This window comes from Monodelphis domestica, chromosome 5 (assembly GCF_027887165.1).
Source record: "Monodelphis domestica isolate mMonDom1 chromosome 5, mMonDom1.pri, whole genome shotgun sequence".
NCBI lineage: Eukaryota > Metazoa > Chordata > Mammalia > Didelphimorphia > Didelphidae > Monodelphis > Monodelphis domestica.
This window is the reverse complement of record NC_077231.1, coordinates 104,275,214-104,296,308: the sequence shown is the minus strand read 5'-3', so window position 1 is coordinate 104,296,308 and position 21,095 is coordinate 104,275,214. Positions and strand designations below refer to the sequence as shown.

At 37.5% G+C, this 21,095-nt stretch overlaps 1 protein-coding gene across 2 annotated transcripts in view; it reads left to right on the top strand.

The window, feature by feature from the left end:
• PRICKLE1 (prickle planar cell polarity protein 1) overlaps positions 1 to 21,095 on the top strand; it is a 102,620-nt gene that overhangs the window by 31,276 nt on the left and 50,249 nt on the right. The window contains exon 1 of one of the 2 annotated variants that reach the window (XM_007503146.3): positions 19,152 to 19,220. The exons of the other annotated variant lie outside the window; for it this stretch is intronic. The gene's annotated coding sequence lies outside the window, so the exon portion shown is untranslated. Of the gene's footprint in view, positions 1 to 19,151; positions 19,221 to 21,095 lie in introns of those variants that run through there. 2 annotated transcript variants of the gene reach the window in all.

Sequence of the window (21,095 nt, the reverse complement as noted above, 5' to 3'; positions counted from 1 at the left end):
AATTTGGAAAGGGTTCTGTAGAAGATGAGATTTTAGTTGGTACTTAAAGGACCTAAGCCAAGAGGCAGAAATAAAGGGGAGCATTTCAGGCATGAGGAAGCAAAGGCCTACACCAGGATCTTGGCAGTGTCAGAAAAGATAAAGGGGCATACTTGAGAGATATCCCAAAAGTGAAATTGGCCGACCTTGGCAAGAGGTTGGATATGGGGGATGGGGGGCAGTTGAGAGATAGTGAGATATTAAAGATGACACCTAAGTTTTGAGCCTGGGAGGATAATGGGGCTCTCAACTGTAATAAGAAAGTATGGAAGAAGGGAGGATAGATTGCTTGTTACTCTCCCTCCCTTCTTGTAACCCTGTTAATTGATTTTTTAAATTTCATTTTTTTCATCCCCTTCCAGAGAGGATCTCTGTTCTTTACCCTTTTTTTTAATTTTCCATCATCTTTCTGTCTGCTCTAGACTCCAATTCTCTGGTTCATGGACCCTATACCTATTTAGTCCCTCTATATTCTCTGTATTCCTCATGGAATCAAAACTTCCAAGGTATCAATACAGGACTTTACCCTCTAAGCACTTTCTGCCAATGATCTATAGAACTTTTTCTGCCGATTTTCCTTCTCACTACACTCCCAGAAAAATGCAAATTCTTACAGGTGACAGAGCCCAGTGTTGCCAATTATGCAGCCTTCCCACTGATCTATACCTTCCACCCATTACCTTCCTTTTCCATTTACCTCAAAATCTCTTCCTTGGGTCCATGCTGTTCTACTCCTACAGTTGCCAGTTTCCTCCAGAAGGTCCAATGTGTATCCTCCTGAGGCAAATTGAATGGCTTTTTTAAACACCAATTTTCCACAGACAATAATAAGCACAAGCTCTCCATCTCCCTTCTTAGAACTTCTTTCTTCATTCATAGGAGTATTCCTTAGTGGAATGTCCTCCCACTATCAAAACAAGACCTTCCCTTTTTCCCTCACCAGCATCCTTCTCCTTCCCACCCCCCCCCCATCTGCTACCCTGTAAGTTCATCTGCCCACACTGGACAGAATAGATATGGAATGATAATGCGGAAAGCACTTCTACCTTCTCTCCTTTCTACTCTTAACACTCAGGAAAAAAAAGATAAACAAAATCCCTGTAATAAAAATGCAGTCATGTCATACAAATTCCCATATTGGACATATTCCAGAAATATATTATTTCACTTTGCATATCTAGGTTTTTAAATTTCTATTGCGTGGTAGGCAACATTCTATATCACTGGGCCTCTAGAATCATAGTTGATAACTGCATTGATCAGAATTCTTAAGTCTTTTAAAATTGTTCATTTTTATAATGTTTTCTAGAATGGTGTCCTAGTTCTGTTTACTTAATTCTGTTAGCTCAGAGTGATGTACTTCCTTATTTGGATAGACTACTACTTGTACTTCCCAATTATGTCTGTTAGGTCTCCCTCCCCCAATTCCTCCTCCTTTCTTCCTTACCTTTTCATTTACCCCTATTGAAATTTCTCAATGAGTCCAAAAATCCCTGAATAAATAATGCTAGAAAAAGGGGAATCAAACCAGTTCCTGTTAATGCAGAAATCCCTCTGGATTTCTAAGAACTTTGAACCATGGCAAGATGTTCCTAAATGAGAGAGAGAAAAAGGAAACATGAAAGCAGAATCTATAACTTATCATAAAAATTAATAAGCATAAGTTAATATATATTATATTATAATAAGAAGGAAGGACTTTCATATCCTTTACTTGTACTTTCTTATATAATTTTATATTGCTCAGTTTGTGGTAGAAGACACATATCATACATATGATAAAAATCTTATGAAGGAAATAATTGGAAAATGGCATGCTTTGATCTGCACTCAAACTCTCAACAGTTCCTTTTTTGGATGTGGATAGAATTTTCATCATGAATCCCTTGTGGTTATCTTGGAAACTTGCTTTGCTGATAACTGGTTTAATCTGTCACAGTTTATCAATAATAAAATATTTCTGTTACTGTATACATTGTTCTCCTGAGTCTGTTCACTTCACTCTGCATCAGTTCATATAAGTCTTTCTAAGTTTTTATGAACTCATCCTGTTTTTACTGCATTGTGGTCTGAAAAGGATGAATTTAATATTTCATCTTTTCTATATTTAACTATAATGTTTTTGTGCCTTAATATATGGTCACTTTTTGTTTGTTACGTATTGTTATAGGACATTGTTAGTCCAAATACATGTTACTGAATTATATCAACCTTTGTAACAAAACACACCTACTCTGAATCTTTTCCCAGAACCCCTATTTTAGCATAGTTTTAATTAGCCAAATTAAGCTTAAGTTAGGAGTAAAACATAGTTAAGGGTCAAAAGATTTTTTATTTTGGGAGGGGGATGCAGGATACAGAATATAGATAGAAATTTAATACTAAGAAACTAAAGTAAGTAAGGTAAAGTAAGTAAGGTAAGTGCAATTGTCAGGGTGACAAACCTGCACAAGATGAAAAAGGGGGAATTTGTAAGAGAGAGAAGTTGCGAAAGGAAAAAAATCAGATCCAGCAATGCAAAGGAACAGCCCAAGCTGGGGAAGGGCAAAGAAGACTCAAGATTCCAAGAAGAAACATTATTTTTATTGCCTTATGATCTGAAAATGTTGCATTTATTATTTCTGTGTTTCTGCATTTGTATACCAAGTTTTTATGACCTAGTATATGGTCAATCTTTGTGAATGTACCATGTGCTGCTGAAAAGAAGGTGTATTCTTTTTTGTCCCTATTTATTTTTCTCCATAGATCTATTAACTCTAATTTTTCTAAGATTTCATTCACCTCTTATTTATTTTTTTATTCGATTTATCTAAATTTGATAGTGGTTGGTTCAGTTCTCCCACTAGTATAGTTTTATTATTTCCTCCTTCAATTTTACTAGTTTCTCAATTAGAAATTTGGGTGCTATGCCATTTGGTGCATACCTGTTGATTAGTGATATTTCCTCATTGTCTATACTCCCTTTTATCAGGATGTATTTACCTTCCCTATCCCTTTTAATCAGGTGTATTTTTACTTTGGCTTTGTCAGATATCATGATTGCAACTCCTGCCTTCTTTCTATCACTTGAAGCCCAATAGGTCTTGCTCCAACCTTTAATTCTGACCTTGTAAGTATCTACCCACCTCAGGTGTGTTTTTTGTAGACAACATATGGTAGAATTTTGGATTCTAATCCACTCTCCTATTCTTCTACATTTTATGGGTGAATTCATCCCATTTACATTCAAAGTTATGATTCTCACTTGTGAATTCCCTAGCATTTTGATATCCTCTCCTAGTTCTGTCCTTTCTTCTTTTGCTATATCCTTTTAAGCCAGTGGTTTACTTTTAATCAATCCCCCTAATCCCCTCCCTTGATATGCTTCCCTTTCTGGTCCCTCCCTTTTTGTACTCCCTTCTCCCTACTCCCCTTAGTTTCCCCTTCTCCCTTACCCTGTAGGACTAGATAGAATTCAAGATCCCAATCGATCTAGATGTTCTTCCCTCTCAGAGTTGATTTCACGGAGAGTAAGGTTTAAGTATTACCTATTAGCACTCTCTTCCTCTCCTTATAAGAGTATTCTTCTCCTCCCCTTCCCATGTGTATCTTTGTGTGAAAAAGATTATTCTATTTATTTTATTTCATCAAGCATCTCTTGGTATCATCATTGATTTCCCCCTTTTTTTCTTTTTTTTTTCAAATCATCTTATAGCCCTTAATGCCACAATCTTTTCCTGTGAGTGATTCTTCTAATTACTATAATAATGAATACAATTTTTGTGTTACAAATAACATTTCCCCATATATTAATATATATAATTTGATCTAATTGTAGCCCTTAAAGAAGAGAGGTTGAATAATAAAAAAGACATTTTTCTCCTTTTTCCTCTCTTTCATATTTACCTTTTCATGTTTCTCTTGATCTTTGTGTTTGGATATCAAACTTTCCACTTAGTTCTGGTCTTTTCTTTACAAATACTTGGAAATCTTCTATTTTGTTGAATGCCCATACTTCCCCCTGGAAGTATATAGTCAGTTTTGATGGATAGGTGATTCTTGGTTGAAGATCCAGTTCTCTTGCCTTTCTGAATATCGTGTTTCAGGTCTTGTGGTCCATTAGTGTGGAAGCTGCCAGGTTTTGTGTGATCCTGAATGGTGCTCCTTGGTATCTGAATTGTCTCTTTTTGGCTTCTTGTAGAATTTTCTCCTTAGCTTGAAAGCTCTGGAATTTGGCAATTACATTCGTGGGAGTTGTTTTTGGGGGATTTAGTGTAGAAAGTGTTCTATGAACTCTTTCAATGTCTATTTTCCCCCTTGTTCAAGAACATCAGGGCAGTTTTCTTGGATGATTTCTTGTATTATGATGTCAAGATTTCTGTTTATTTCTGGCTTTTCAGGTAGACCAATGATTCTCAAATTGTCTCTCCTTCCTCTGTTTTCCTGATCTATCACCTTGTCAGTGAGATATTTTATGTTTTCTTCTATTTTGTCAGTCTTTTGACTTTGCTTTATTAATCCTTGCTGTTTTGCAAGATCATTGTCTTCCAGATTCCTAATTCTGGTCTTTAAAGGCTGGTTTTCCTTTTCAATTTGGTATATCCTGCTTTTTGTGACTTCCAGCTGTTTCTCCAATTGGGACTTCTTGTCCTTTAGACTGTTGTTTTCTCTTTTAATTATTTCCCACTTTTCTTGCCAGAAGGTTTCCATCTTTTTGATAAGCTCCAATTTTAATTCTTCCAGAGTTTGTGGAAAATTTACATTTTTTTTGAAAGTTTTGATTTTGTTTGAATTTCTTCCTCTATTGTAGCCTGGGTTTTCTATCCATAAAAATTTTCCAGGGTCAATGCCTTCTTCCTGTTTTTGTTAGAGGATGCTTGTTGGTCCTAGGCTCAATTATCCTTCCCTGTGGTGGTTTTTTCCTTCCCTTTTTAGTCAGAAATCTGAGTGAGATGGGAAAGTTCTCTGTTTATAGAGTTAAGGAGCAAAGTTTTTGCCTGAGGCAAGCTCTCCAATCTCCGCAGCCTCCGCTGTTCACAAGAGTGCCCACGGTCTATGCTCCCCAGAGCGCTGGGGTTTCCAATGTAACTGCTCTCAGGGGTAGGTCTCCAGTGGTCCTAGTCATCTCCCAAGTACCTAGAGGCTCCCCTTGTTCACTCTAGAGGTGCCCCTCACTCACTTTCTGATTCTGGCTTGCACTGGCTCTGACTCTGGCTTCGTAGGTGGGGTCGGGGTGGGTAGACTGGCTCACATTTGGGTGGGAGCTTTTTCATCCACTTCTAGTGTGGAAATGCCCAAACCCCATGTACCTTCAATGCTCAGCCCTATTGTAGAGTTCCTCTGTTCTTCTGAAAATGGCTTTTATGGTCTTTTGAGATAGTCTATTTCAGTGGGTGCTGTGGAGAGGAAGCATCCTGCATCTAGACTGCCACCATGCTTACCTGGAAGTCTGGGTGTTGTCTTTTGTACTCTTGTAGGACCAGAATAATATCACTGTGTTAGGTTCTGCGTATGGTGTGTTGGACTATGGCTGATAAGGCCAATATGAGCTCAGAAAACTACCACAGGTCAAGCACAAATAGTCCATATAAACATTTGAAATGGAGATGTCTAAATTTGTGTGTCTCACATTTCTTTTTAACTACTAGAATTATAGAATTCTCTTTGCTCATAGAGATATGGGCATGCCATGCAAGGTGGTCGGTCCTCTGCCAGTGTCTCTCATGTCTCACAATCAGTACTGATGTTCTTCAGAAAGAAGTTGAGATTGTCTTTGTATTACTTCTAAGCTCTGTGTGAGCATGTGCCTTGTGTAAGTTTTCTGTAGGGCAAATGTTCATTTGGCATCTGAGCAATGGGGCCAGGCCACTGGAGTTGCACTCTTTGCAAGAGAGGCCAAATGCTTGGCAGTTCAACTCAAGAAAGGCCCTCACTGTCAGGAACCTCATTTTTTCAGGTGATCTTCAGAGGCTTCCTAAGATAATTCAAATGCCAGTTTCCTGGCATGTTTTTACATATATACAACAATGAAGGCAGCACATCAACTCCGTTGACTACATTTGGTAGGTGGCCTCTTCTCTTTCACACTTTTCTTCAAGGCCTCTTAAACGATGAACTAGCTCTGGCAATATGTGCATCAACCTCATCATTTATATGGACATCCCTGGAAAATATACTGCTAAGGTTTGAAATAATACTTCAAAATGAATTCTGGAGTAGCAGAACCCTCAAAAGGACAAGGTGAAACAATTTTTCAGTCTAGGACAACTTAGGTCAGCATGAAAGATCTGTCACAGAAAAGGGGGAGTAGGGAGCAGATGAGCATACTACCTTGGCAAGCCAGCCCAGGCTTTGGGGGTGACTGAATCAGCAGAAATGGCTTTCAGAGCGCTCAGCCTACCGACAAGTAGATAGACTGCTCAGAGAGCAATTATAGGTGTTCCTTTGTTGACTCTGGGTGCAGGACTCTGTTGCATTGCCCATACCAGGTCACAGTCCTGAGTCACATTACCAGGTCTGGGTCCCAGAGCAAGAAAGAGCACTATGATACCAATGTTCACAACCACAGGTGAGTAGGGATCCTCTTGGTCACAATGTCAGGGCAGAAAAGAATGCTTATGGTCCCTCACAGACCAGAATACAGGCCAAAAGAATATTAAATACATCTCTCCTTATATCATACTACCTTAGAAGAACTGAAAATTTAGAGATCCCCTGCATTAGGGCTGAAAGCAATTGCACAAAGAATCAGAGGCTTCCTTCACCACAGGAACAGAGCTCAACTTGAACAGTTTTTTTAAACATAAAAGGCTAGAGAAATGAGCAAACAATTAAAAAAGAAACAACATAGACAGTTATTTTGGTGATAGTTAAGACCAAAACACAAACTCAAAAGAAAATAACAAATAGTGTTGCATCCAAAGCCTAAAAGAAAAATTTGAATTGATCTCAAGGCCAAAAATGATTCTTGGAGGAGCACAAAAGGGATTTAAAAAATCAAATAAGAGAAGTAGGAGAAAAATTGGGGAAAGAAAAGAAAATGATGAAGGAAAGTCATGAAATTGAGTCCACAGTTTGTTAAAGAAGGCACAAAAAAGTTGAAGAAAATAATAGCTTAGAAAATAGAATAGAACAATTGATAAAAGAGGCACAAAAATCTACAGAAGAGAAAGAAGAATTTAAGAATCAGAATTGACCAAATGGAAAAATATAAAAATTACCCAAAGAGAATAATTTCTTAAAAAACAGACTATGACACATGAGAAATGATGTACAAAAATTAAATGAAGAAAAGTGGAATTCACCAAATGGGAAAGGGGATACAAAAACTCACTAAAGAAAAGAATTTCTTAAAAATTAGAATTGGCAGAGGTTGGGGCAGAGCCAAGATGATGGAGAAGGTTGAGGGACTCATCTGATCTTTACCAAATTACTCTCCAAACAGCTATCATACTTTAAAATGAATTCTGGAGTAACATAACCCACAAAAAGACAAGATGAAGCAATTTTTCAGTCCAAAACAACTTTGAAGACTGGCATGAGGTTATCCAGTGCACTGGGGTGGAGGTAGTGCACACAGTGTGCCAGGTCAGGTCCCACCACAGCTACAGGTCTTGGGCAAAGCTGATAAAGCAGCAAAAGCTTCTGGAGCTCTCAATCACAGATGGTAAGAGGAGTAAGCTGCTTAGAAGGAGATTAGAGAGGTCTCCATGCTGGCTCAGAGTGCAAGATTCTTGTCATAAAGCCCATGTGCAGAAACAGGTCACAGTCCAGAGGGGCAATATCAGGGTGAAGAGGAGCACTAGCAGCCCCAGAAAGCAGGGGACCTTGGTCACAGTTCCCAGGGATAAAAAGTGCTTGTGGTCACTCACAGACCAGAGCACAATCTGGGAGAACATTAAACAATACCTCTCCTTGCATCATACCACTTTGGAAGAACTGAAAGCAGATAGATCCCCAACATTACTTATAGTCCCAGCGAGGGAGGGGAGGAGAGGAAGAGAATTCAATACTCAAAATTTAAAAATAAAAACCAGATGTTATAAATTGTTTTTACATGTAATCGGGGGAAAATAAAATTTAAAAATTGGATGCTATTCCATTTGGTGCTTATATATTTAGTGTTGATATTCCTTCATTGTCTATGGTATCTTTTAGCAAGTTATAATTTACTTCCTTTTATCTTAATTAAATCTGTTTTTGCTTTTGCATTGTCTGAAATCATGATTGTTATCCCTACTTTTTTTTTTCTTACTTCAGATGAAGCATCATAGATTCTGTTTCAGTCCTTTACCTTTATTCTCTGTGTGTCTTTGTGCTTGGAATTTATTCCTCATAAAGAACATATTTTATGATTCTGGGTTTTAATCCATTCTTCTATTTGCTTGTGCTTCATAGATGAATTAATATCATTCACAATAACATGCTATTAAGTATTTCCCTCCATTATATTTTCCACATTTTTCCTTATCTCTCTCTCACCTTTTTCCCTATCCTACCTCACAAGTGTTTTACTTTTGATCACCATCTTCTCCTCCCTTCCATCAGTCCCCCAACTTCTTTTATCCCCATCTCTTTTTACTTCCCTTTAGAGTAAGATAAATTTCTATATGCAACTGTGTATGTATATCATTCCCTCTTTAAGCCAATTCTGATGACAGTAAGATTTAAGCATTGCTTTTCACACACACCCATCTTCTCCTCTATTGTAATTGTTCTTTTGTACTTCTTTTATATGAGACAATTTATCCCATTCTATCTCTCCCATCCCTCTTCTCCTAGTGAAATCCTCATTCTCACCCCTTAACGTTTTTGAGAAAAAGATATCATCCCATGATAGTCACCTCACACCCATGCCTTTTGTTTACATAAATTTCTTCTAATTACTGAGTGTAAAGGCCAGAAATGTAAAGGGTTAAAATTAAAAGGTTGGATAAAATATTTAAGAGTGTGGTCATTAGGAATTATTACTCAATTCAAATGATTTTATGGTAATTTATTACATCACAAAAGGAGAAAGTGAAAGTAAGAAAATCAGAGAGAGTAGATATTTACTCCTGCAGGATCTGAACCAGGCAGGGTTTCAGAGGCCCCAGCAAAGGGGGCCCAGAGGTAAATTAAATAAGGGTTTTAGCCATGAGGCCTCCTCCAAGATAAGGGGCCTCTGCAGGAGGCTAGTACCTCCAGGAAAGCCAAGGAAAGGAGTAAACCTTTTTCACTCACCCACCTGGTAGTTCTAAGGGAAAATAGAAGCAGTCCAAGGTCCTCAGCTGGAGCTCCTCCAGGGCAAGCCCCTTTCACAGGAAGTTCTTGGCACTTTTAAACACCATTCCTTTAGTCACTTCCTGTGCCTTCCTTCCATTTCACCTGGACCAAATGCAGCTAAAGCTTTGCTTAGGCCTGCCCAGGGGGCAGTCAGTTGGTTCAGATTTGCCACTCCCTGAAGGATAAATGGGATATAAATACTTCAGATGATTGTCTAAAAATAGGCAGGTTAATTCTTAAGAATTACAGGTTATCATATCATGTAACACATGTTACAGTTTATTGAAGCCCTAATACTATCTTTTTCCTTTTTCCTTGCTTATGCTTGAGTCTTTTGTTTGAAGATCAAGTTTTCTCTTCAGCTCTGATTTTTTCATTAGCAATACTTAAAAACCCTCAATTTCATTTAATGTCTATATTTGCCCCCTGACTCTAGCATATCAGGGCAGTTTTCCTTGGTAATTTCTTGAAATGATGTTCAGGTTCTATTTTTTAAATTGTGGCTTTAAGGTATTCCAATAATTCTTACATTATCTTCCCTGAATCTATTTTCAAGGCCAATTATCTTTCCAAAAGGTCTTTCTCTTTTTTTTTTTAATTTCTTATTTTATCTCTTTGGGATACAAACCTAACAGTGTTACTGCTGGGACAAAAGGTAGTTTTATATAAGTCTTTACTTTCTGATGGGTTTTTTTTTACTTCTTTTTTAAAAAATCATTTTCATTTTTCTTTTGTTCCATTCCAGAAGGTCCTGATTGCATGCTTTGTTGAGATTTCGCAGGGTTTTATATTTCATCAGGCATTAGTTCAATTTCAGTTGTCATATATTTTATTGAGAGAGCTTTATAACCTCTTTGATATTTTTTCTTTTCAATAACTTCTTAATCCTTTATAATCTGTCTTCCAAGTTTATCATTCTATGGAAACTGTCTCTCCAGAGTTATCATTGACCTTTTAGTTGTCTATCCTGTCCTAACTTCTCTGATGACCTCTAATCTCATATCTCCAACTGCCTTTTAGGCATATCAAACTGAATGTGGAGTAGATATCTTAAATCTTCCTATCTAAAACCAAACTTATTTTCTTTTCCCTTGAATCCTACTGACTTCCTAATTTTTCTATTACTGTAGAGGTCAACACCATTCTCCTAGTCCCTTAGCCTTGCAGTTCTCAACTGCTTACCATCTCTCAGTCCTTCCATATTCAATTTGTTAAGACCTATTGATTTAAATCTTTGTAATATCTCTTGTGTATGCCTCCTTCTCTCCTCTAGCACTCTAGAGTAGGCCCTTATTACCTCATTCCTATACAACAGTCTACTAATGGGTCTGTCTGCACTGTCTCTCCTCATTCCAATTCCTTCTCCATTCTGTTATCAAAGTGGTTTTCCAAAAATGCAAGTCTGACTAGGTCACTCTTCCACCCCTCCTTCCTGAGTAAACATCAGTGGCTTCCTATCACCTCTGGATCAAATGTAAACTCTTGTTTGACACTTAAAACTTTTTGTGGTCTACTCTTTTCAGTCTTATTTCCTACAATATACATATACTCTTTGGTACTGTGATACTGACTTCCTTCCTGTTCCATGAATATTCACTCTATTTTTCAGTTCTGAAAATCTTCTCTGATTGTTCTCCATGCCTGAAATGTTTTCCCTCCTCTTCTCCTCCTGCCTCCCCCAGAATTCTTTTAAGTTTCAACTAAAATCCCATTTCCTACAGGAAGCCCTTCCCAATTCCTCTTAATTCTAGTGGCTTCCTTCTGTTAATTATTTCCTACTTATTCTTTATATAGCCTGTTTTTATATATCTTTTTGCTGTCTCCTTGAGGAAAAAATCTGCCATTTTCTTCTTTTTATGTCTTAATGCTTAGCCCAGTGCCTTGTACACAATAGGCACTTAATAATGTTCATTAAATGCAGATTTAGGATTTATCCTTCCTTCTAATATTAGTATCATTCCTACTTATTTATCTACTTATATTCTAAAGTTTTAATAAAATTTTCTTTTTGAAAATGTTTTTGCTTCATCTATTTTCCCCAGAATTTCCATGTTACCTTTCTGATTCCTACTCTTTGATTGCCACACCACTTTGGAGGATTAACTTTCACTGGCCTCACTCCCAGTATTAAGCAAGTGGCTTCTTGTGGCATGTGTAAAGGGAGAGATGTGGGAGTCAGAGGATTTCCTGTTCCTAGCTAAATTTTAGTCCTTTATCCTTCAGGCCATGTACATACAGATAATGTATACTGACCCCTGCCTCAGTTCCTTTTCATGCTTATGTCCTTTCCTTCTTCAGCTGAGAATCAGCCTCTGCCATTTTTACAGGGTGAATAGAAGAGGGCATGGCAGTTTTGGAGAAGAAAGCTTGCTTTCCTCCTTCCTCATATATCTGGGTAGAAATAATTCGTGTTTCTTGGTGCAACAAGGTGGAGGAAGGGCAGTGAGTAGCATATTCTAGCAGTCTTACAGCAAGAAAGGGTCTATTTGTATCTGGTGGAGGTTGATGGGAGAAAAGTATTTAATAAGTATATTCAGAACTGGGCCTGACTTGCAGCAGTCCCCAATAGTTTGAGTTTGATAATGTAACAAACTGAAACACTCATATGCTGTTCAATAATTAACAAAAGGAGATTTACTTAGCTGTAGTAGGAAAAGAGTATTTTTTTCTCCTATTTCCAAAGATGGGTATGGAGGGATGATTGAGGTAATTCAGCTAACCAAACCTCCCTTGTTTAAGTTGCTTATGGTCATTCTCTAGCTAAGCATCAGAGAGCTCATGGAGCTCTTTGTTAGTGTCATGTACTCATCCAACCAGAAAGTGATGACAACCATCTTGAGTTTTTAGTCCCCTGAGCAAACTAAATTCTCACAGATAGTCTCAATACTTTTAAAGAGAAAATCGAGGGGGTAGCTAAATGGCTCAGTGAATTGAGAGCCAAGCCTGGAGATGGGAAGCCTTGGATTCAAACCACACTCTACCCATTGGTAGTAATGTCCTTAAAGTATTCCCCAACCTTCCACCTCTTTAATCACTTTAGGCTTTGTTGGTCAACTCTGACCTCCAGTGTTCCAGAAGCCTTGATATAGGCAGTATAAAAGATGGAAAAGAAAAACTAAAAGAGACACAACAAAAACAAAACAATGCTGTTTCCAGAAAGAATCTGGGAAATAAGTTACAGGTTGAAATAATTAGGTCCATTAAGTTTGATGACAAATCTTTGTAGTTCACTGTGGGTTTCTGTGTCAAAAAGTGATCATAAATAGGAGCTGCACTGGAAACTTTAGGGTTATAGAAGAGCTTGCTGAATAGTTAGCTTCTTGTCCAAGGGTCAGGGAGTTTTGCTTCTTGTTAGGGAGACTCTTTAAGAGTTATTTTCCCTCCATTGTTTACTGTTTACTTGATTAAGATAAATCACTTTCCCTTCTACCCTCCTTCCCCTTTTTTTATGTTTATTCTATTCTACAAATTAATCCCAAGAAATACATTGATTACCTGTAGGTAGGACATTGTGAAGTATAGTCCATGTTTCATATCTATTCCTATTTAAGTTTCACTTTTATTTATCTCCTTGTGTACTTTTTATTATTATTTTTAAATCTCCATAGGTGGATGTGTCTTTCTGGCCCACCCCAACCCTCTTTAATGGTCTTTGTAGTTTATTTACTTTTCTTGTGTTTCTATTATTTAAGATATTTGCAAAATGAACATTATCTTCTTGAGTATGATTTCTTTTGTAGAACTGCTTCAAATGCTTCTTTTTTTCAAATACTTCTTTTTTATTAAATCTTCACCTTTTTCCATTAATGATTAGGCTCAGGTTTACAGAGTATATAATTTTAAGGTGTATCTTGAACTTCTTTCCTTTTCAGAATATATTATTCTATTTCCTTTTGTTGCTTCTGGTGCCTTTGTAAGTCAAGAAAAATGTTATATTAAATGTTTGGAAGGTAGAAACGACAAGATCAGGCATCCAATTGGATATGTGGGGAAAATGAGAATGAGGAATCAAGAGAGACACATATATGATTAGCAATAAACATGGAAAATGAACTAGACTCAATTAAAAAATAGGAAGAGAGTAGGCTAAATACCATTTAGGAAAGTATACAGTATTTTCTTGTTAATAACCTCAAACTTCAACCTGAAAGAGAAACCTATCTTTTAAAATAATTTTCTGATTATATTTTGTGACAGTATAATGGAATACCATTATATATAAAGAATCAAAGTTGTAGGTTGACAAGAAAGTGAAATACATGTGGTACAGCTAAACTAAAGATATGTGCACAAGAAGCAAACCAAATTACGCACACACACAGAGATACCTACCTACCCCTTTCCCCCAGATTTATATGTATGCTGGGTATGTACGGAGAGTGAAGGGTAACAGACACATATTCCCCAAGATGCATTTGTGCCACATGATATAGGATGATGCTTCCCCTTTGGAGGTTCTTATAGGAATATATAGACAAGGAGCACATAGATCATTGTCTTCTACCCAAACTGTCCTTTTCCTTATTACAGTTGAGGGCACTGTCCATCATCCTCCTAGTGACCCAGATATGCAATGTCAGTGTCATTTTACAGTGGGAAAAACTGGGATTTTGCCCCATTTAAATAAGATTCTTACAATCAACATTGTTGGGAAGAAAGAGCATAACACCAAAATTTAAGGGTTTAATTTTGTTAAATACAAAATAGTTACTTGATGTGAAATGCCAAAATGAATGGTACATATAAAGGATACAGAAAATCAGAGAGAAGGAGAGATGAATAGAAGTTGAAGTTGTTAAGGAAGGCTTCCTGGAGAAAGGAGAATTTGTCTCTGGCCTTAAAATATTGCTAGGATTTTAATAGATGAGAAGAGAGAATATAGCAGGCATTATAGCCAAGTCAAGCAATTTTGACAAAGACCTTTGAATTTAGGAACAAGCAAAATGTATTTCAGAGAAAATGAAACCAACCTAGAATGACCCAATGTGAGTTATTTGGAATTAAATTTGGAAAGGTTGTATGAAGCCATATTAAATGGCAGCAAGGAATTTAGTCTATTGAAAAGGAAAACAAGAAAAGAGTGATGAAAATTTTTGTTGTATATTGTATTGTAAGTATAAGCAGTACAGAATTGATGCCACCTCAAATTTAGTGAATAGTTATATAGTAATACCATAAAGAAATGTATGTAATCCAGTACCTCCTTTAACTGATTCTACATACGTTCCCATTAACCCCAAATAAAGAGATTATGTAAGAAATCAATTGAATAATAACTTTAAGGGGTACATTAAAAGTTGAGTATCAAATTTATAAATTGTCTAAAGAAAAGAGAAAGTTTATTTGCTTTATTTATCTACTGTTCTTATTAAGCACCTACTGGTGTTGGGCCAATGGACTTTATCGGAATCTTCCCAGAAGAATGAAACCTACTGAAACCCTTCAGTAATTTAAATCCAGTCCCAGTGTCAAACAAATGAAAGCTGCCTGACTATAAATCAATAGACAATATCAAAAGTAACAACTTTTCTGTTTAAGATCAAAGCCCAGTAGAATCATTCGAATTCCAAATCCTAGGGGGGTGAAGAAGGGGAACTGGCTAATTAAAGCTTGTAAACAAATCTCCACTACAAAAATCACCTTGTTTGAATTCTCACAGTTGCTGAAAGACTTTGGGGTCTTAGATAAGATAAAAGACTGTTTGGGAAAGCAAGACTGACTTTTTTCCCCCTTGTTGAGTCTTCTAACTGTGTTAAGTAATTCCTTTTCCTATCTTTTGCACCAGAGTGGGTTTGTTAGTTAAAACAAAGTTCATAGTTTGCTTTTTGAAGAAACTAAACAGTTCCACTGAATCAAGAGAATGGTTAACAAATTTTACTGAAAAAGATCTTTTATGCAAATCATTGAATTAAAGCAGCTTAAAAACACATACATATAAACATGCCAGAACTAAAAACAAGCAACTTTGTAGGTAATGGTAAAAATGTATTTTTAAAAGATAACTAACAGTTAAATTGTGGAACCCTACTTGCCTCAATGAATATATTTACATCTTTTCACTCCCAGTGCCTTTTCAATCCAGTCTCTTTAAAAGGATTCAGCTAATTCCTCTGTACCTATTATTTTGCAACTTGAAAATCATAGGAGAGATCATAGATCTAGAACTGGAAGGTATATTTGTTTGCCTCCATCATGGATCTTTGAATTTTTCAAGCTAGAAATATATCCACTTGGAGCACTTAACTGCTATAATTTGTGGTGACTAACAGCCAAGAGATAAAGGCAATTTAAATACTTCATGCAACTTTAGATCTTTCTCTCAAGGGCAATAAAAAATACTCTCTTCTCCAGGTTTTAGAGCCCTGTTAAGAGTTTGATGGTTTCTACTAAAAGCCCATTTTAGAATTTTTAAGGAACACGCATGAGCTACTGCCTAAGGGAATTTCAAAGACATGGGCTTTTTTTTTTTTGTAAAGGTATACAAATATATCTCAGACCTATGGAGTGTGTGACTGTATTGAGGAAAGAGAAGCAAAAGAAAAACAATTATTTACCCATATTCCACTTAAATATCTATCAGGAAATATTATTACTCTTTAGTGTGCTCCTTATTGATATAGTTGTAGCTAGGATCATTCTCCTGGTTTTACTTTCTTTATTCTATATCACTGCATTGATGTCTCCCCACATTTCTTTGAATTATTTATGGGTTTTTTTTTATTTCTTTTGGAGCAGTAGTCTCCATTACATCAATGAACCAGAATTTATTCAACACACTTGTTGGGTCCATGGTTTGCCTCTGGTTTCTAAAACATTTCAAGTAGTACTTCTAAGCATATTGTTTGTACATAATGTTCTTGTTTGGAAAGTAACATGGAGTAAGTTCATAATTTTGACCCAGTTTTATGTCCTAAATACTTTGATAGAGTATAAAACTTGTCATGGAAACATTGGGTCAAAATTATGAACCTAGCATTCCATATTCCATTCCAAAAAAGACTGAACCAATTCACCACTATACCAGAAATGTATTAGCTGTAATTTTTCACACATTGCTGTCACCATAGAATTTAATCAATATGCGTCTTTCTGATTATTAATGTTTTTAATATTTGTTCAAGTGACTGGCCTCCTGATTCTTTATTTTACCAAAGAAAAACCTTGGAACTGTCTCAAAAATAAGAGATATAATCAGAAATTTACCTCCAACTGAGATTCTCTGATTGGCAATACTGTTATCAGTACTGATTGTCAGAGACTGGTTTTCTTAAACTCATGAATTAAAACTTTTAATTTGTGTGGTCTTCTGGGAAGAACAACCACTGTACTTCAAGTTAGGCCTGAGCCAGCATTTATTTGTGACAAGAGGCAAAGCAAATCAGTCTCTCAGTTTCTCCAGATTTCATTTGTAAAGTGGGTGATTTTTGTACCACATATATTACAAGATATAACTTACAAGATGTAAGGGGAAAAGTTATATAAAATGTGAGCTATTATTATTCCAACTTTTATTTGCCAACAACAATGAACTATGAACAGGAACAAGTATAAACCAGATTAAAGTGACAACTAATGGGGATAACCCCTTTCCTCCCACTCTATGCCATGACTGTTGGAAGAATGATCAGATTTACAGTTATCTTAATTTTTTTCTAGAGGTGCTGGTAAGTATAATATAATTGTGGGCTTCTCCATTTCTTTTTGGTGAAGGTATGCTGCCACCAGGGAAAGTATCATAGGAAATCTCAAGGGAAATGCCGATAATAGTTCATATTTGTTTAGCATTTGAGATTTCTTAAGTGCCCTTCACAAGTCCCATTTTGACTCCTCTTTCCCTTCTTTTTGAATGTATTTCCCCTTGCTTATCAGACAGGACTAACTTCTGAGTACTCTATGCTAAAATTTCAACTAGATTAGATTTAATTTTAGTAGGAAGCAGTCTTCAAGATGCTCATCATTTACAATAGGCCCATTCTAGAGGCCTGATGAGATACAAATATTAACAAGTAACATCATTAAAGAAAAATACCTACAATAGTTGGCATATGATACTGATAAATATTTTAATTCCTTCTTAAATGGAACTTAACTGTAGCTTTAGCTACAGGACTTGAGTTTAAAAGTTCTTCTAGAAAGGGTTGGTTTGATATGCTTACTTCTAGTTTACTAAAAGGGCTTGACACTAGACTTGCAAACATAATGATTCTAGGGTTTGTTTTAAAACAAAAGTTAATTGTATTTTTATCCATATAGATTCTATATTACTGAAAAACTCCTGATAACGACTTCCCCAGGAAAACCAAAAGGAGTTAGAAATTTAAAAAAGGGAATTATGATATAGTTCACAAGTCTAACAAAGGAAAGTGGTACTCTTTGAAGCCAAATAAACTAGCAATTGGAAGGCTTCCCCCCTCCTCAAAATGCAAAGTAAGGAGAGCTATGTTGATTTATCCTCCCATTTTGAAAGTTTGTTAAAAATGGAATGAACATTGGATACTGGCCAACTATGTCTGAATTACACATACTATTATTATTATTATTACACATGCCAGTCTGAACAGTACTTTGCCATTTCAGTCTATACAGCCAAAAGCCACTTGGTCTCTAACATGTTCCTTGGTTTGTCATGGAAGAGATCAGAATATTGCTAAAAATTTATTTACTTTACTGTTTCCCAGGAACTTGTATATTTTTAGATCCCATTTATAGTAGGGGCTATATAGCTTAGTTCCATTTAGACATCAGCAAGCATTTATTAAATGCCTACTACATGTGTGGCATATTAATAATTCCTTGCTATGTATGGTTCAGCAAAGATAAGGAATGGCTTTTTAAAAAATTCATTTTAAATGGTATTTTACTTAATGCAGTATTTTTTTGAAATCTCTTCTGTTCTAGTAACAACCAGAAAGGCAAGAGCTAGGCAAATCTAGACCAAGTGATTTGCCCAGGGTCACACAACTATTTTCTTAATGTAATATTGTCTTATTCTCCCAGCATATTGCAAAACAAAGAGCCTCAGAATGCTTACAGTATCCTAGAAATTAAGATCTGTGGTTCAGTAGTTCCAGAGGCCTAAAATGAAGCATCTACCTCCTGACAGGTGATGGACTCAGTATGCAGAATGAGACATACATTTTTGGACATGCCCAGTACGGAATTTTGTTCTGCCTAATCATACATAGTTTTCACTAGAATTGTTTTCCATTGGTGGAGAGGGACAGGTGGAGGAAAAAATCTCCACGATTGTTCATTGAAAGCAAATTTAATAAAAAATTAAAACCTGTGGTTCACAAGTCTTTAAATTAGATACTTTGTGCTAGCTGTAAGATCCTCTTTTTGTTTTTTGTTGGTAGAGCTGTTAGTTATCTTTTGGTTTCTGATGTTTCTAGGCATAGTAATATCAAAAGGAGTCGAATGGCTTTAATAGGGTAGTTTGCAGGATTTGGGCAATTGCTTGCACTTTTTACCCCATTTACCAAGATCTTAATAGTACATTTATGTAAGAACATCCTTTACTGATCCTTTTCTAGCTTTCATTGACTAAAAAAAAAAAAGTCCAAAGCTAGCCCACTGGATTTACTTGAATTAGGGAATGAATAATAAGAGGAATTCATATGCTAATGACTCCCTCCGAAATGGGAACTTGTTTTAATCGTGCCATTTGCTGACATTATTGTTATGGACAAGTTGGAGATGATTTTAAGAAAGGTGGTGTTTGTGATCTTACTGTTGTATTGGTGTGTGAGAGGAAGTTCACTTAAATGTTTTAGGGCACAAAATTTGCATTTCAGCATCCTCCAAATCCTGGCTCCGCCATCCACCTCCTCCCCCCATTCCTCCACCTCTTTCCCCCCCCTTCTTCCCCCCCCCCCCAACTGAATCTTGGTAACTGGTTCACTGAAGCTTAAGGAATGGAAGGGAGCAGACCTGGGAAGGTAAGAGAACTGCTGGGGCTAGGTAGTAGGAATTAATAATGGCTTTCAAGGAATAAACCGTTCCTGGGGCTTACTGGAGACTTGGCATTCACAAAGTCGGGATAGTTCCTGGAAAGTCAGCGGCTAAGGGACTAGGTTGGAGGCCACGTCTATTCAGGACCCAGTTGTAGATCATGGGGGAGGATGAGGGTGAGGGAAACTTGAGTCCCGAGCAAAGGGTGCTGCTCCTCCCAGACTGCTTGGCCAAGGCGCTCTGCTGGGAGAAAATGAAAGACGTTACTGTTTTAAGGACGTTTCTTGTTACTTTGGAAGGTCGTAGCTCTCTGGCTGGCTGGCAGCTCCGGGCCGAACCAGGTTAGGGTTCCCTGGTCTCTCCTCCACACAGTGCTCTAGTTGGGTGGTAGTGTAGGTGAGGAAGATCAGCGTGGCCCTCCAGCTTTGTGGACCACGGGTCAGTTCTTTAGGTGGGATCGGGAGCGTAGCCATTGGAGTCTGAACTCCCCTTGGTGGCCGAGTTGCTGAGGCCTGGGGATAGCCCCTCCCCGATCCTGCATTGCCCCCTCCCCGCCATCCTCACACCCTCCCACTCCGCCCTTCGCCTACCTCCCCCCTCCCCCCCAAGTCCTACTTCTCGGACCTCTGCCTGTTGGCATCACCCTTTTCACCCCCAACCCTAGAGCCTTAGAAGGGGAGGGTCTACGGTTCGCTTTGTGCTACCCTAAAAGCTATACCACACCCCTCCCTCTGGACCTGGTAGCCCTCACTCTCTCTAGGTCTTTTCTCCAGCCGCAGTGCGCCTTTGTGGGGAACGGGAGGGATTTTTTTCGGTTTGGGGTTGGCTTTGGGGTGGAGGCTGTTAAGGGGCGGGTTATTGGGAAAGAGAGCCTGACAAATTTCCGTGCAGAGAATGTCCAGAAATAGTCCTGCTTAGTTTAACTGCAGTGAGAGGCTCTATGGTAGGTAGTTAAGCGCCTGCCTAGATGCTATTTTCTATTTTTTTCTGTTTAAAGTCACCACGACCTGCCAGAGACACCCATTGGTGGGAACACTCAGTGCGAGCACCAGCAGAGGGATCTCTCCCAAGATGAGACAACTAAAAAAAGCTTGGAAGGTGACCTAGAGGGGGTTGTTCAGAATCTCTACCACTCTAGAACTGTCAAAAATGATTTGGGGGTAGTTATAATGGTTAAACCCTTAGGCTTTCTGCTTTTTCTTTTCCGGGAAGGAGTTGGAGGGAGAAAAGGGTTTCTGGGTATAAGAGAGATTTTTTAATCAGAGAAAAAGAGACCTTTCTTTGACTCTGGTCTTTGCTAAGAAAGGCAGCTGGGTCTAGAGTGGAAGATCTGGACTATGACCAGGGAATTACTATGCTTGAACAATTCCAGGGAAATGTTCTGATCACTGGCTTTAAGGACCCAGGGTTTGCTCTGGGAACCACAGGTTAAAGAAAGCATTGCTTTTGGCTTTGAGTTACTTGCCTTGAGCGTTCTACCGTTGAGTATGTAATGTCTATCTATTTGTGGTCTAGGTGAAAGTAGGGTGTTGGTAATCTTTCTTTTTCATGGAGCAGTAGCTAACTATCAGTAATAATTCCTTTGGTTTTCTCCAGTCATAAAATCTTCTGACAGAAAGTTGCCCTGCCTTTCTGCTCTCTGTCTCTGTCTGCCTCTGATTCTCAGTCTCTCTCTGTGTCTCTGTGTCTCTCTCTGGTTCTGTTTCTTTGTCTGTCTCTTTCCCCTTTCTGCCTGGAGGTTTTTATGTTAATCTATGTCAGTATAAACTAGACTATGTGTAGAATTTGTTTTTACAACTTGAGTCTTGTGACTTCTCAAACACTTGCTTGGAGTGTTTCCTCTGGAAACTTGTTCCAAATGA